The sequence below is a fragment of the Mobula hypostoma genome, chromosome 4 (assembly GCF_963921235.1).
Source record: "Mobula hypostoma chromosome 4, sMobHyp1.1, whole genome shotgun sequence".
Classification (NCBI taxonomy): Eukaryota; Metazoa; Chordata; class Chondrichthyes; order Myliobatiformes; family Myliobatidae; genus Mobula; species Mobula hypostoma.
In genome coordinates, this window is record NC_086100.1 from 44,543,484 (window position 1) to 44,558,139 (window position 14,656).

Genomic DNA, 14,656 nt, shown 5'->3' on the forward strand with positions numbered 1-14,656 from the left:
GGTCTGTGGGTTGAAATTATAAATTGGAGAAGGAGCAATTTTGATGGTATCAGAAAGAATCCAGCAAGTGTGGACTGGGACAAGTTGTCTTCTGGCAAAGGTGTACTTGGTAAGTGGGAGGCCTTCAAAAGTGAGAGAAAAAAGCTTGCATGTGCCTATCAGAATAAAAGATAAAGATTACAGTTGTAGGAAACCTTGGTTTTCAAGAGGTATTGAGGCACTGGTTAAGAGAAAAAAAAGAGGTGCATAGTAGATAAAGGCAGGTAGGAACAAATGAGGTGATTATGGAGTATAAGAAATGCAAGAGAACACTTAAGAAAGAAATCAGGAGGGCTAAAGGAAGGCATGTAGTTGCCCTGGCAGACAAGGCGAAGGAAAATCATAAGGGATTCTACAGATATGTTAAGAGCAAAAGAATTGCAAGGGACAAAATAGATCCTCTGTAAGATCAGAACAGTAATCCATGAATGGCTCCAAAATAGATGGGGGAGATCTTAAAGGTTTTTTTTTGCATCTGTATTTATGCAGGAGACTAACACAGAGTCTGTTGAAGTGAGGCAAAGTAGCTTCAACTTCATGCACCCAATACAGTTCACAAAGGAGGAGGTGTTTGCTGTCTTGAGGCAAATTAAGGTGTATAAATTCCCAAGGCCTGATAAGGTATTCCCTTTACCCTCGGAGACAAGTGGAGAAATTGCCAGGGCCCTGACAGAAATATTTAAATCATCCTTAGCAACAGGTGAGGTACCAGAGGATTGGAGGATAGACAATGTTGTTCCTCTGTTTAAGAAATTCTAAAAAAATAAACCAGGAAATTATAGGCTGGTGAGCATAACATCACTAGTGGGAAAGTTATAGGAAGGTATTCTAAGGGGCTGGATATATTAGTATTTGGATAGACATGTACTAATTAGGGATAATCAGCATGGTTTCATGCGTGGTAAGTCGTGTCTGACCAAACTTATAGAATTTTTGAGGAAGTTACCAAGAAAGTCGATGAAGGCAACGCAGTGGACGTTGTCTACATGGACATTAGCATAGCATTTGATAAGGTCCTGCATTGGAGGTTGGTCAAGAAGGTTCAATCACTTCGCATTCAAGATGTGATAGTATGCATTGGTTTTGTGGGAGAAGCCAGAGTGGTAGTAGATGGTTGCCTCTCTGACTGGCGGCCTGTGACTAGTGGAGTGCTGCAGGGATCGGTTCTGGGTCTGTTGTTGTTTACCATCTGTAATAATGATCTCGATGATAATGTTGTTAACTGGATCAGCAAATTTGCAGGTGACACCAAGATTGAGAGTGCAGTCGATAGCGAGGAAAACTATCATGACTTGCAAAGGGGTCTGGACCAGCTGGAAAAATTGGCTGAAAAATGGCAGATGTAACTTAATGCAGTCAAATGTGAAGTGTTGGTCTAGCCAGAGCAGGTATTACACAGCGAACGGTGGGGCACTGAGGAGTACTGAAGAACAAAGGGATCTGGGAATACAGGCACATAACTCATTGAAAGTGGCGCCACAGGTAGATAGGTTTGTAAAGAAAGCTGTTGGCGTATTGAGCACAGGAGAGGGAATGTTATGTTGAAGTTGTGTAAGACATTAGTGAGGCCTAATTGGGAGTACTGTGTGCAGTTTTAGTCACCTACCTCCAAGAAAAATGTAAATAAGATTGAAGGAGTACAGAGGGAATTTACAAGGGTGTTGCCGGGACTGGAGGACCTGAGTTATAAAGAAAGATTGAATGGATTAGGACTTTATTCCTTGGAACATAGAAGATGGGGGAGAGATTTGATAAAGGTATACAAAATTATGAGGGATATAGATAGGGTAAATGCAAGAAGGCTTTTTACTACTGAGGTTGAGTGGGACTACAACTTGAGGTCATGGGTTAAAGGTGAAAAGTTTAAGGGGAACATGAGGAGAAACTTGTTCATTCATAGGATTGAGAGTGTGGAATGAGCTGCCAGTGCAAGTGATACATGCGAGTTCAATTTCAACGCTGAAGAGAAGTTTAGATAGGTACAAGGATGGTCGGGGTATGGACGACTGTGCGTCCAGTGCAGATCAATGGGAGTAGGTAATTTAAATGGTCCGGCACATACTAGATGGGCCAAACAGTCTGCTTCTGTGCTGAACTTTTCTATGACTAGAAGTGACTGAGACAATCACTCACTGTTGGATTACACACCACTTTTGCACACCGACTCCTCTGACGTCTATCTGACGCAGGCAGCAGCACGATCTACACCAAGCCCTGCTCCTCTGCCAATGAGTAACCTACTGATGGGGTGGACTGTAGCACTCCAGGTTTTTGATATCCAGCAGTGTCCTGTGATCGTGCAAAATACAATAACACCTCTGGTTGGCCCTGTAAAAGCCGCCATCTTACCAGAATTTCACACAAGCAATCCATCTTGTCTTCCACCGAGCAAACATTATGGCAGTACTGATGGGAGGGGCTAGCCCCCAATCCAGCATGGACACGTGCCACTCTGCCTCTGGTGTCACCCATCCTGGACTGCTGCAACAGAGAAACCCGCAGCATGAAACCTATTCCTCACTATAATGAGGCCATGCAGCGCCGCGCACCGTTGGTCTCGCCAATAAACCACTGAGCTGGATTTGCAGTATTTTACATTACCAATGTCCAATTGGGTCTTACGATCACAAGAAAAACATGCAAGACAATCACTTGCTGTTAGATTGCACACGGCCTTAGTGCACCGATTCTGGTGCCTTCCCATAGCAGGGAGCAACATGGTCTGCACCAAGTCCAGCTCTTCCACCAACAAACAACTCAGTACTGGGTTACACTTGTAGTACTTGAAGATCTCGATGTCCAGGTTTGTCTTGCAATCATAAAAGACATTTACAAAAGACAATAATGCCTTTGGTTTGCCTCAGAGAGGCTGCTGTGTCCTGACGTGCCACCAATTTACTGGCAGCTTTACAGAGTCAGAGGGAATTATGGACAGAGTCCACAGATGGGAGTCTGGTTCCTGTGATGTGTTGAGCTATGTCCACAACTCTGCAGTCACATGCAGAGCAGTGGCCATATCAAGCTGTTATGCAACCAGATAGAATGGTTTCTATGGTGCAATGAGAGTCAATGGGAACATGCTGATTTTCTTTACTTCCTGAAGAAGTGGAGGAGTTGATGAGCTTTCTTGCCCATGACATCCATGTGGGTGGACCAGCACAGTATAGGATGATGTTTACACCTAAGAACTTGAAACTCTCAACCTCAACATCATTGATGTAGACAAGAGCATTTGCACTCTTCACCCCCTTTCTCAAGTCAATGACCAGCAGCATGTATGAACACAGAGAGCTAATAATTTCACATAACTTCCTTATAATGGCTGTCAGATCCCAAACGGAACTCCTCTGATTCAAAATCAGGTTTATTATCACTGTCCTATGTTTTGAAAGTTGTTGTTTTGAATGAGTACACAGCAAGAAATAAAAGGAGAAAAGAAGAATTGTGAGGTAGTGCTCATAGGTCCATGGACTTTTCAAAAATCTGATGGCGGAGAGAAAGAAGTTGTTCCTAAAACATAGAGTGTGGGTCTTCATGCTTCCTGTACCTCCTTCCTGGTGGTAGACTTGCATTCAATGTACAGTACTCCTCAGTAGTTCATTCCTTTTTACTTCCACTATAGTGTATTCTGGCAGGGGTTTGGGAATCTGCGTCTCTCCTCAGACCTCCTCAGTTCAATTCGTGTTAACTTGGTGCAAACCAGGAATCAGACTTGCCTAAGGATGTTTATTAAGTGTTGTTCTAAATGTGCCTTAAGGCATCTAATTCTAATTCTATAGTTCTGTATTGTTAAAAGTCATGTTTACTATACACACTACTCAATTCTGTCTCCAGGCATTTCAACATAGAAACAGACGGACAAAGAGTACTTGGTACACACTGTACATTACTATTTTCAGCACTGTGATATTACTGAGTGTATGCCTACCCTGAAGAAGTTTAAATCTGCTCTTGAACAGGAGTTTAGTGAGAGCCTCCCTCACTGCTCCCTCTCAGTGATCTCTGCTGCCCTCCGACTCTTCGACCGTGTACTCAGCCAGACTTGCACCTTCTACTTGTCCTCCTTTCCCTCATCCCCCACCGTTTTATTCTGGCAACTTTCCCCTTCATTTCCTGCCCTGATTAAGATTCTCAGCCCGAAACATCGACTGATTATTCATTTTCTTAGATGCTGTCTGACCTGCTAAGTTCCTTTAGCATTTTGTGTGTGTAGCTCTGGATATCCAGCAACTGCCGAAGCTCTGATGTGTATGAATTTTCTGTTTGGGGTTGTTATCATCAGCTGTGGCTTTGTAATTTATATAAATAGTGGCCTAAAGCCAAGTCCGTACTAAATGTAGGCGAATACTGTTCAATTTATTTAAGTCAAACAGAAGCTTTAAGTATGTGAATTTATCAGATTAGTTTGGTGCATGATAATATGTTTTCACAAACCAAGTATGAATCTGATTAGAAAACCATGTTACGTTCCTTGTCGTTACGAGGTCATTTGCTGCCTTTTCAAATAATACCTCCGGAAGGTAGATTCCACCTGGTTTTAATATTTCAATATTTGGGTTAGTGCAGTGGATATTGACTGTGAGGACAGATTTGCGCTGTTATAAACAAGGCATATGTCTTGATAATGGATTATTATTTAATATTAGCAAAACAACAATTACCTAAATATTTTCTGAAGATTTATTTGGACATGAATAAAACCAAGTGAGGAAAAACATTTTCCCAAATGTTCCTGTATCCTTTATGGTTTAGGGATAATACCCATTATAATTCATTTGCTTCATCTCCAAAAGCAGATAAGTTGAAATTTCCTCCAATTAATTAATGGGAAATTTGAAATCGATAACTTCAGCTGTTCTCAAGCCTTTGTTTTCATCTGCATCTCTGACTGAACCACCCGTTCACAGTTGTTCCATCTCATTTCTTATCTACTTCTTCACTCACACCTGCCATTTTCCATGTTTATAATACCACTCAACTCTACCTGTGCCTGAACCCATCTGCAGACCATTCTCACCCCTGTTTTTACCACCTTCCTGTCCAACTATTCCAATGCATTTCTGGATAGTTTCCCACTTTCAGAGTCATCCAAAGTTCCTCTGCCTATATATAGAATTGTACCAATTTGCACCAAACACCTCGATCTACCCTCTTGTCTCCTAATCAGGACAATGTCATATATTTAAAGCTCTGTTCCTTGGTAGTCAAGTCACACAGCTTGTAAAGAGAACATCATCTGCCCTTTATCAAATACATGGGGCACTAAATGTGCACTGATTTCAATAACAGCACATACAGAACACTATCTTCCTTCCTGGATGTATCAGACAGGGCTATTTTTGACTACCTGCAGTTCTACTGCACCCTGACTTACAAACATAACAGTTTTTATGACATCTTTCAAGGTCACTGATATGTCATAATTTTTGTGTCAGGTGTTTAAAAAGTCAAAAAGTAGAGGGCATAAATCTTAGGGTAAGGGGTAAAAATATATTAAAGAAGATCCGAAGAAGATTTTTTTTCAACCAGAGTTGTTTACAATGTGGAATTCGCTGCCTGTGTGGCTAGATAGAGGCAGAAACTCGTACAACCTGTAAGAAGTATCTAGTTGAGCACTTGAATTTGCAAGGCACAGAAGGCCACAGACCAAGTTCTGGTAAATGGGATTTATGTAGATGTTAGCAGGATATGATGGGCTGAAGGACCTGTTCTTATGCTGTGTCACTTACATTGTATCATTTCTTAATGCATGTATGCATTTCTAAATGACAATAAAAAAGGACTTGAGTGTTCTCATAATCTAATCTAGGAGCTACATACATTTCAGCAAGAACAAAGGTTGCTGCAGTAATGTTAAATATGAATGTGCCACCAGTTTTATACTAAGATTTATATATTTCTTTATGCAATCTAAGGTTTGAATAGATGGAAAGTACTAAAAAATGCTGCCTATTTATATTCAAAGCAAATATCATGTATTTATTGCATTTAGACAGACTAGATTCTATTTGTAACCTTACATGGCAAAGGAGGACTTAAAAGATGACAAGTTTTATTACCCTGTGTTACAGTGAGAAAGGAATCAAGTTGACAATTATTGTCTCTGTCTCTGCTTTTATTATAGATTTTGATAAAACATTGCCACTATCATTTATAATAACCCTGCAATTTGATGATTTTGATCAATTTGTTTGTAGTCTCCTAATATGTAGCAGATCGAGAACATTTTCTTAGATAAAATAAATTTTTAAAAAAACATCTATTTATTTTTCAGTAAAAAATAGTACTTTACTAACTCTAGAATGATCAATGTGTATTTTTTGTTATACTTTGTCTATGAAAATAAGATATTTTCAATAGATGTTTAGAACTTTGCTACATGTTTGCTTCGAAGCAACTATTTACTATAATGGTTCAGTTTTTCACAAGGGATTATTGGCACTAAAATGCAAGTACAGTATTTCTTTGAGTCCCACTTTCTGGTACCCTGTTCCCCACAACAGTATGACATTTGATTCAAGACAGATGCAATGCATGCAAACACATAAAAGGACTTGCTCTCTGTTTGATCTCAACACTTTATGAATCTTTTGCACAGCTCATTTTATTTCAAAGCAGTTTTGGAGCCATCCAAAATATTTCAAAGACCCAACCAATTTATACTGAAGGGGTAAATGGCTGCATCTGAAGTATTAAACAGCCCTGGAGCACCTTTCTTTCAAAACATATTTATATCACAATTTCAAAAAGTTATTCAAATATTTTACTCATATTGACAATATTTTTCTTTGTTGTTTCCACTTTTTAGGTTAAAAAGCAGTGACTGAAATGATGAGAATGGACTTCGAATTTATCATTACCCCTTGCCCCATTTTGACAAACTGCTGAGTAAACGTTGGATTTAAGTTGATAATCACCCTTAAGAGAGGCTTATAGAAAACTTTGAACTTGACTACACATTTTTATTGACGACACAAAAGGGAATAAATTATCTTTGCATTACGAAATGTGATTGTACCAATGCATGCTCAAACCAACTGTTCATCATTGTCAACTGTCTCTGGACAGCCACATTACTATATAAAGTGCATTAATGACTTGGCAATTATTATTACCATTCCAAAAGCAGAAACTGAAAGGATACAAGAATATTATGTCAATGGAAAGCTTTGGAGTTTTTCTCAAACCCAATTAAAACCTGATGCTCAAATTTCTTCAGGTGTAAAATTATACTTGATCTGATCATAATGTATTGTCCTTTAGCAAAATACATTAAAATAAAACTGATGGGAGGAAGGGTTCTTTTAGGTGTCACAAAATGAGATAATGTTATTTTGAACAATAAATGAAACTTGTTTTTTTTTGAATAAAGTAATCTTCTTATCATGTCCAAGGACAGTCTATACATGGCCCAGCCAGAAATGGACACATTTTTGCACCTTGTTGTTGAATTCAGCAAGATCTGCAGCAGTACAGGGTTCCTCTAGCGACGGGCATTGCAGGAGATGTTGCATAGTTTGTGGCTCAGTTCCACATTCACGAGTTGTCGGGCTGGTTGTATATCCCCATTTGCTTAGTGACACCTTTGAACGACCTACACCAGTCCTAAGTCTGTTAAGGCACTTCCAGGTTGCCCAGTTGCAATTAGCTCCTTGGGGAAGGCTTTCATCTGGTGGAATTTCCATTGTTGGGGGTTGTCTGAGACTGGCGAGCCAGTCTTTCCATGCTAAGAAGATGGATGCTGTTCTGAATGCAAATTGCCGACTTATCACAGGTTGTTTAAAACCAACAAACACCAACAGCCTATGTATCCTGGCGGGTATCGCTCCCCCTGATATAAGAAGAATGGTAGCCAGCAAGAAAGAACAACTCGGTCAAACATCAGATGAGAGGCACCCTCTACATGGTCATACACCTACACCCAGCTGCCTAATGTCAAGGAAGAGCTTCATGAACAGTGTTGTTCCATTACAATAAAGTAATGAATATATATTTTTGCATCAGGCCATTAGCCCAGGATGTTGTGCTGAACCAGTTAAGCTAATTATGGTAAATTAAGAGTTTTATTTAATTACTTGTTTTGCATAATTTGACCTGTCCCCATGAAATAACAACTGTGAGTATGTGAATATAAAAATTAAGAATGAAAATAACAATATTTTCATCCATTACCATGTTTCCCACACCGTGTTCTTGCTTGCATTTAGCCTCTGCTTCTGCAACTTATAATTTCTCTTTTTTTCCCTTATGAAGAACAAATTAAAGCAGTAAATTCATATAGTATTTTGTGCATGCAGTTGATAAAATATGGAGAGTAGGGTTAACCTTTCAGGTCTTTGGAAATGGTCCTTCATTAAGTGACACTTTTTGGAGCTGATCATACCAAATACATTGAGGTGAAAGTATTGCACATCTGAAGAGATGCATTCAAATGGCGTAGTGCAGAGAAACGCCTGCTAATTTTATGTAGAGTTGCTGACAGAGAAATAGTCCTGGTTAGTATGATGTGGGATGCCACCTGGTGCCAGAATTTGATTGTTGTGGTGGTTCAGAAATGTGTGTTGTGCCTAGCATTAACAGAAGTCCAAGTTGATTTTAGTATATTATTTTTCTGCTGATAATCTATAGCTCTGTGCTTTAAACCTTACACTCTACAATATAATCACTGGCCACTTGGGATATGCACCATTCCTTAGGTGATTGCATTTGGTTTCAGATAGATAAATAGATACTTTATTGATCCCAAAGGAACATTACAGTGTCACAGTAACTTTACAAGTGCATAAATATAAATATTGGAAGAGAAGCAGAAAGAATAAAAGTAAGTTACCACAAACTCCGGTCTAACAGGAGGGGGTCATCACTTCCCCGGCTATCGTCTATCACTAAAAGGGCTCCTCTGTTCAGCCAAGGTGACATGCAGAGGGTGAGAAACATTGCTTTGTAAACTGTGGAGAAATTCTGCATTTAAAGCGCTGATTTAATATTGTGTCGGGGGCTGAGATCTGATGCCCCTTCTGCCCCTATTTATCACAGCAATACAATATATGGAATATTCAGGTTAGGTCGAGATTTTACTATTTGCATAGTAATTATCTTGCTGTGCGAAGGGCCAGCCCTGTTAACTCAACCAGCCAGGCGTAGCAAAGCTAATTTTAATAAGAGGGGCGTGGTCAAAATGTAGCTGCTTCAATAAATTACCTGGATCCAACGCGATCAGATTCTGCAAATACTTAGAGGTCTTCGCGGTGCTAGATGAAAAGCAAGTTAACATATGTAACAGGACTGTAGTTATTTCAATGGGAGAAGCTATTCAGAAAGGTCACCATGCTTTGCTTAATCCAGGAGAGGAGGGTGAACTGGTAGGTACATACTGTATTGCTTCTTTGGAAAAAGCTTGGAATTTAATACAAAGGAAATACATAATGGTTATGTGCTGCTTGTCAGTTGTTCCATGATAGAGATACCTTGCTTTGAATATATATATATAATCCTCTTAAGGGTGCTGTGGAAACTTAAAATTGTGTTTAGAATTTGAAACTAAAGCTGTACAAGCTTCTTATGTCACCTGAAGTGAAGGGTAAGTACAAAAGTTAACCCTCTAAATTTGAGAGAACAAGTGAAACTCAAAAGAAGCTGTGTTGGATAAATAGAATTTGCATCAAAAATATCATTTTAATGGTCAGTTAAGTTTTTCCTGACACAAAGATGAAAAATAAATGATATGCACAGAAACTAAAAAGTGATTAAGATAACAAATGGTATTAAAATGCAGAATCAATTGACTCATTGTGTTGAGTGGGAGCAGTGAGACATGCAGAGCAGGGAGTTCTCACTCCAGCAGATCTGCTCTGTTTGTTGGCAAAGTGAGAAAGCAGCAGATCCTAGAATTTGATACAGCATACCTATTGTTGAGGAGAAAAGATTACAGGTGTAGTTACGCTATCAAAAGAAAACACGAACCGGCAGATACTGGAATCGGGAACAAAAGGCAACAAACTGCTGAAGGAACTCAGTGGATCAGGCAGCATCTGTGGAGTGAAATGGACAGTCAAAGTTTCAGGTTGAGACCTTTCGTCTGGACGGAAATAAATCAGGCTTTTGAATTACTAGTCACTTTATTCTTTGGTTTTTAGTTTTATTCTACATTGATACATGTATTAAACGAGCTTTTTAACCTATTTTAAGTTGTGACAGCAAGGTCTTCTATTCTAACAGACTGTAATGTTAATGGAATAAACTGAAAAGATGTCTGTAGATTTCTAACTGTTGCCCTGAGTTTATAAACAAATATGATAATACAGTAATAGAATTCTCCCAGTCAGGTGCACCTAGTTCAGAATCAGATTTAGTATCACTGGCATATGTCATGAAATTTGTTGTTTTGTGACAGCAGTACATTGCAGAACATGAAATCACAAATTACATTAAGAAAGAATTGTGTGTGTGTGTGTGCGCGCGCGCACAAAAAGGAGAGCAAATAAAATAGTTATGGTCAATGTCCATTCAGTAAGTAGAAGAGAAAGTGGAAGAAGTTGTTCCTAAAATGGTGATTGTGTATTTTCAGGCTCTTGTACCACCTCCTTGATGGTAGTAAGGAAAAGAGGCATGTCCTGGTTAATGGTCATTGATAATAGATGCCAGCTTTTTTGAGGCATCACCTTTTGAAGATGTCCTCTACACTGGGGAGGCTCGTGTCTATGATGGAGCTAACTGAGCTTACAACTTTCTGCAGCTTTTTCTGATCCTGTGCAGTGATCCCTCCATACCAGACAGTGATGCAACCAGTTAGAATGCCCTCTCCACGGTATACCTGGAGACATTTGCTACAGTCTTTGGTAACATACCAACTCCCCTCAATCTCCTAATGAAGTATAGCCACTATCATGCCTCCTTTGTAATTGTATCACTATGTTAAGCCAGGATGGATCTTAAGAGATGTTGACACTCAGAGGCTGGTTTATTTTTCATTAAGTTGCTTGCATGATAAAATTACCATCTAGGTTAGCATGTACAAGTTTGTGACACTTCAGTATTAATACTTTAATTAAGAACTCATATTTGGAGATTTATAATATAGAATCCAATATTTATGTGCGTAAAACATTCCAATATTCTTCTCAAGCACATCACTCGTACTGAGGCTAGGCTGCCGACAGCAGCTCGCCAGAGTCCTCTGACCTGGGCCAGTCTTTCAAGTTGTTACCAGGTGTAGCCCACCATGTGTCTTCAAGGCAAAGATCCTTCCTCCCCCGGATGTAAGGTCTTTGGGGCTTCTGTTGGTGTTTCTGAAGCTCTGGGTTTATAGAAGATGGGGTTAGTAGCCCTTCACCCAACCCTCCTCTTTTCAAAGCTGGGCTTGGGGCTGTCTATGGCAGAATTAAAGCATTCCAGCACAGCCATAGAAAATTCTAAATTTTCTGAACAAAATCACAGTAATTATTTGCGCTACTCTTCAAACATGTCACTAATTGCACTTGTACTGATGATATGTTTTCAATGTCAGACCGATTTCAGTACATAATGTTTTGCAGCATGCCTACTGTGGACACTCAGAATAATCAGAAGGGTTTCAGCCTGAAATGTCGACTGCACTTTTTTCCATAGATGCTGCCTAGCCTGCTAAGTTCCTCCAGCATTTTGTGTGTGTTGCTCAGACGTCAGTCATGCTACTCTCCCTGTAGCAGCACACTATAATGGAGACCTACAATAGCAAGATGCAATCCAATGCTCTGATAGGTGCCCATTAGTCAGTTATCTTGTATCCTATGGGCATATTTACAAACCTACCCATGACAGAAATAAACACATTCTCCTTACCCTCCCCCAATCAATGATTTGCTGACTGCCCCACCAGCCAGTCTCCCAATGACTGCTGCGTATTGATCTGTCAGCCCCCATTCCACAACCTCCCCACCAGTGATACAAAGCTTTGGTCCTGATCACTCCCTCACACAGTGAACTATGAGCGTGAGCCTTTCTCCAGACACAGAATTGTATCCTACTTCCAAAGCTCCATACCCCAAGCTCAAATACTCCATCAGGCTCTGAACCAAGAATTATTTCCTTATCCATACTACAACCCTGATAATTACCCTGATCACTCCAACAGATCTGAAAGGACAGTCTGATCATTCCTTTAGGACCTAACCACATTCCCAATTACTGACACTGGCTTTAATCCACTGTCCCATTCACCATTCCCAGTCCTCAATCTGACATCTATATTCCCATTATCTCCCAGCCCCGGGCCCACCATTACAGGTAGTTGCACTCTCTAATTTTACACTCTCTGTTGATGCACTGTGCAAAGGAAAATATTTAAGGATTCCATGCCTCATGCCCAGACAGTGAACTCATGACTGAACTGATGTTAGGAATAATGGATAATGATAAATTAGTCCATTCCTGTAAGAGCTGGTGTGCTAGCTGGTCTGACGCGATATATGGTACAGTAATTTTCGTGGCTTCAGGTCATGTAGGCTGCAATATTTTTGCCCTTCTAAATCAATATGTTCTTTCCTTTCCAAAAATCATAGTGTCTTCACTACTCCTATAAATGTTTAATATAAATCTGAACCATAGCCTAATCATATTTGGTAGTGATAACACAGCTGTGTTTATATAATAATGCATGACAGGCCTTTCAACTGTTAAACATCACTTAGGTTGTATTTACGATTAAGCTGTCTACTTATCCATTTACATCTAATGGTTAAAATATTTGAAATCATGTGAAGGAAAGACTTGTAACAATATTTCACTACACCATTTGAAATTGGTGTTTGTGCCATTTCAGTCCAATCCCTGAATTATTTATCTGAAGCGATAATCCAACGAACAAAACCTTATTCTTCCTCCACTTTGGGCAGCTTCATCTGTAAATAAGCATTACTAAAATTGATTTACAGAAAGTTACTCTACATAGGGTATCACTGATTTTATCTCCAGGACAAGTCACTGCTATTCTGTTTGACATTTATAATAGTGGAGAACGCAAACATGAGTAAATCTGCAGATGCTGGAAATTCAAGCAACACACACAAAAAATGCTGGTGAACGCAGCAGGCCAGGCAGCATCTATAGGAAGAGGTACAGTCGACGTTTCAGGCCGAGACCCTTCGTCAGGACTAACTGAAAGAAGAGATAGTAAGAGATTTGAAAGTGGGAGGGGGAGATCCGAAATAATAGGAGGGGGAGGGATGGAGCCAAGAGCTGGCATGATGGCATGAACATTGTCTGCTCTAACTTACGTTAATGCCCCATCTCCCCTTCGTATCCCATCCGTTAGTTATTTATTTATTATGATTATTAATTTTTTTCTCCCTCTCTCCCTCTCATTACACTCCTTGCTCATCCTCTGGGCTTCCCTCCCCGCTTTCTTTCTCCCTAGACCTCTCATCCCATGATCCTCTCCCTTCTCTAGCCTCATATCCCTTTTGCCAATCAACTTTCCAGCTCTTAGCTCCATCCCTCCCCCTCCTGTCTTCTCCTATCATTTTAGATCTCCCCTCCCCCTCCCACTTTCAAATCTCTTACTAGCTCTTCTTTCAGTTAGTCCTGGCGAAGGGTCTCGGCCCGAAACGTCGACTGTACCTCTTCCTATAAATGCTGCCTGACCTGCTGCGTTCACCAGTATTTTTTGTGTGTAATAATGGAGAAGATGTTTACAATGTCCCCGAGAGGACCTATATAACGCAAGTCCTCCTTACTTTCATGTAATTTACCCAAATGAGTTATACCGGCATTAACTTGGCAAGTAATCCTCAGTTACCTTTTTCTATGTAGTTCCTGCTCACCGGTGATTCCACTAGATTTGTGGCATTTAATGTTTGTAGAAAACTTATGCACACATACAGTATATAAAGTATATTTTCTTGCACTTGTCAATCAGATGAGGTATAATATTTTGTTGTTAAAAATAATAAGCAGAGGATAACTATTTAAGAAAAAGTACTTTGTTGAGAGACAACAGGTGTCTGAGAAATTTATTTGCCATTAAATTTTATGATTAATTTGATTATAGTGATGCAACATTTATATTTTGACTGCTTCATAATCAAAATATCTGTAGCTTTCTAATGTCAAGTAGAAGCACATTTTTAATTCCCTTTCACAGAGGATTTTCTTTTTCAGCTTTGATTTGATTATATTATTTAACCACCTCAATCATTTTGTTATCAGAATCAGATTTAATATCACTGGCATATGTCATGAAACTGGTTTTGTGGCAGCAGTACATTGCAAAACATAATAAAAAAACTATAAATTACAACAAGAAATGTACTTGAAAAGTAATTTAAATAAGTAGTACTGGAAGAGATTAAAAAAAGAAAACAGGAGAGAGGTAATGGGTTCATTATCAAATCAAAGTACATTTATTTGTATATATAAATGTATGTTTATTGGTTACGTAGTTCATGGCTTTCAGAGATACTTTAGGGTTTTTGTAAGTCCCTTTTCTTCTGAAAGCCACAGTTCAGTGGCTTTTGGTTATGATTGTTGGTGGGAAATAAAATGTTTCACATTCTGTTTTATGGGTCGTCCTGCAGGTTGTGTTTATATACAGTATTTAACCTGCTAAATTATTGTCTGAATATATTCTGCAAGTGATACA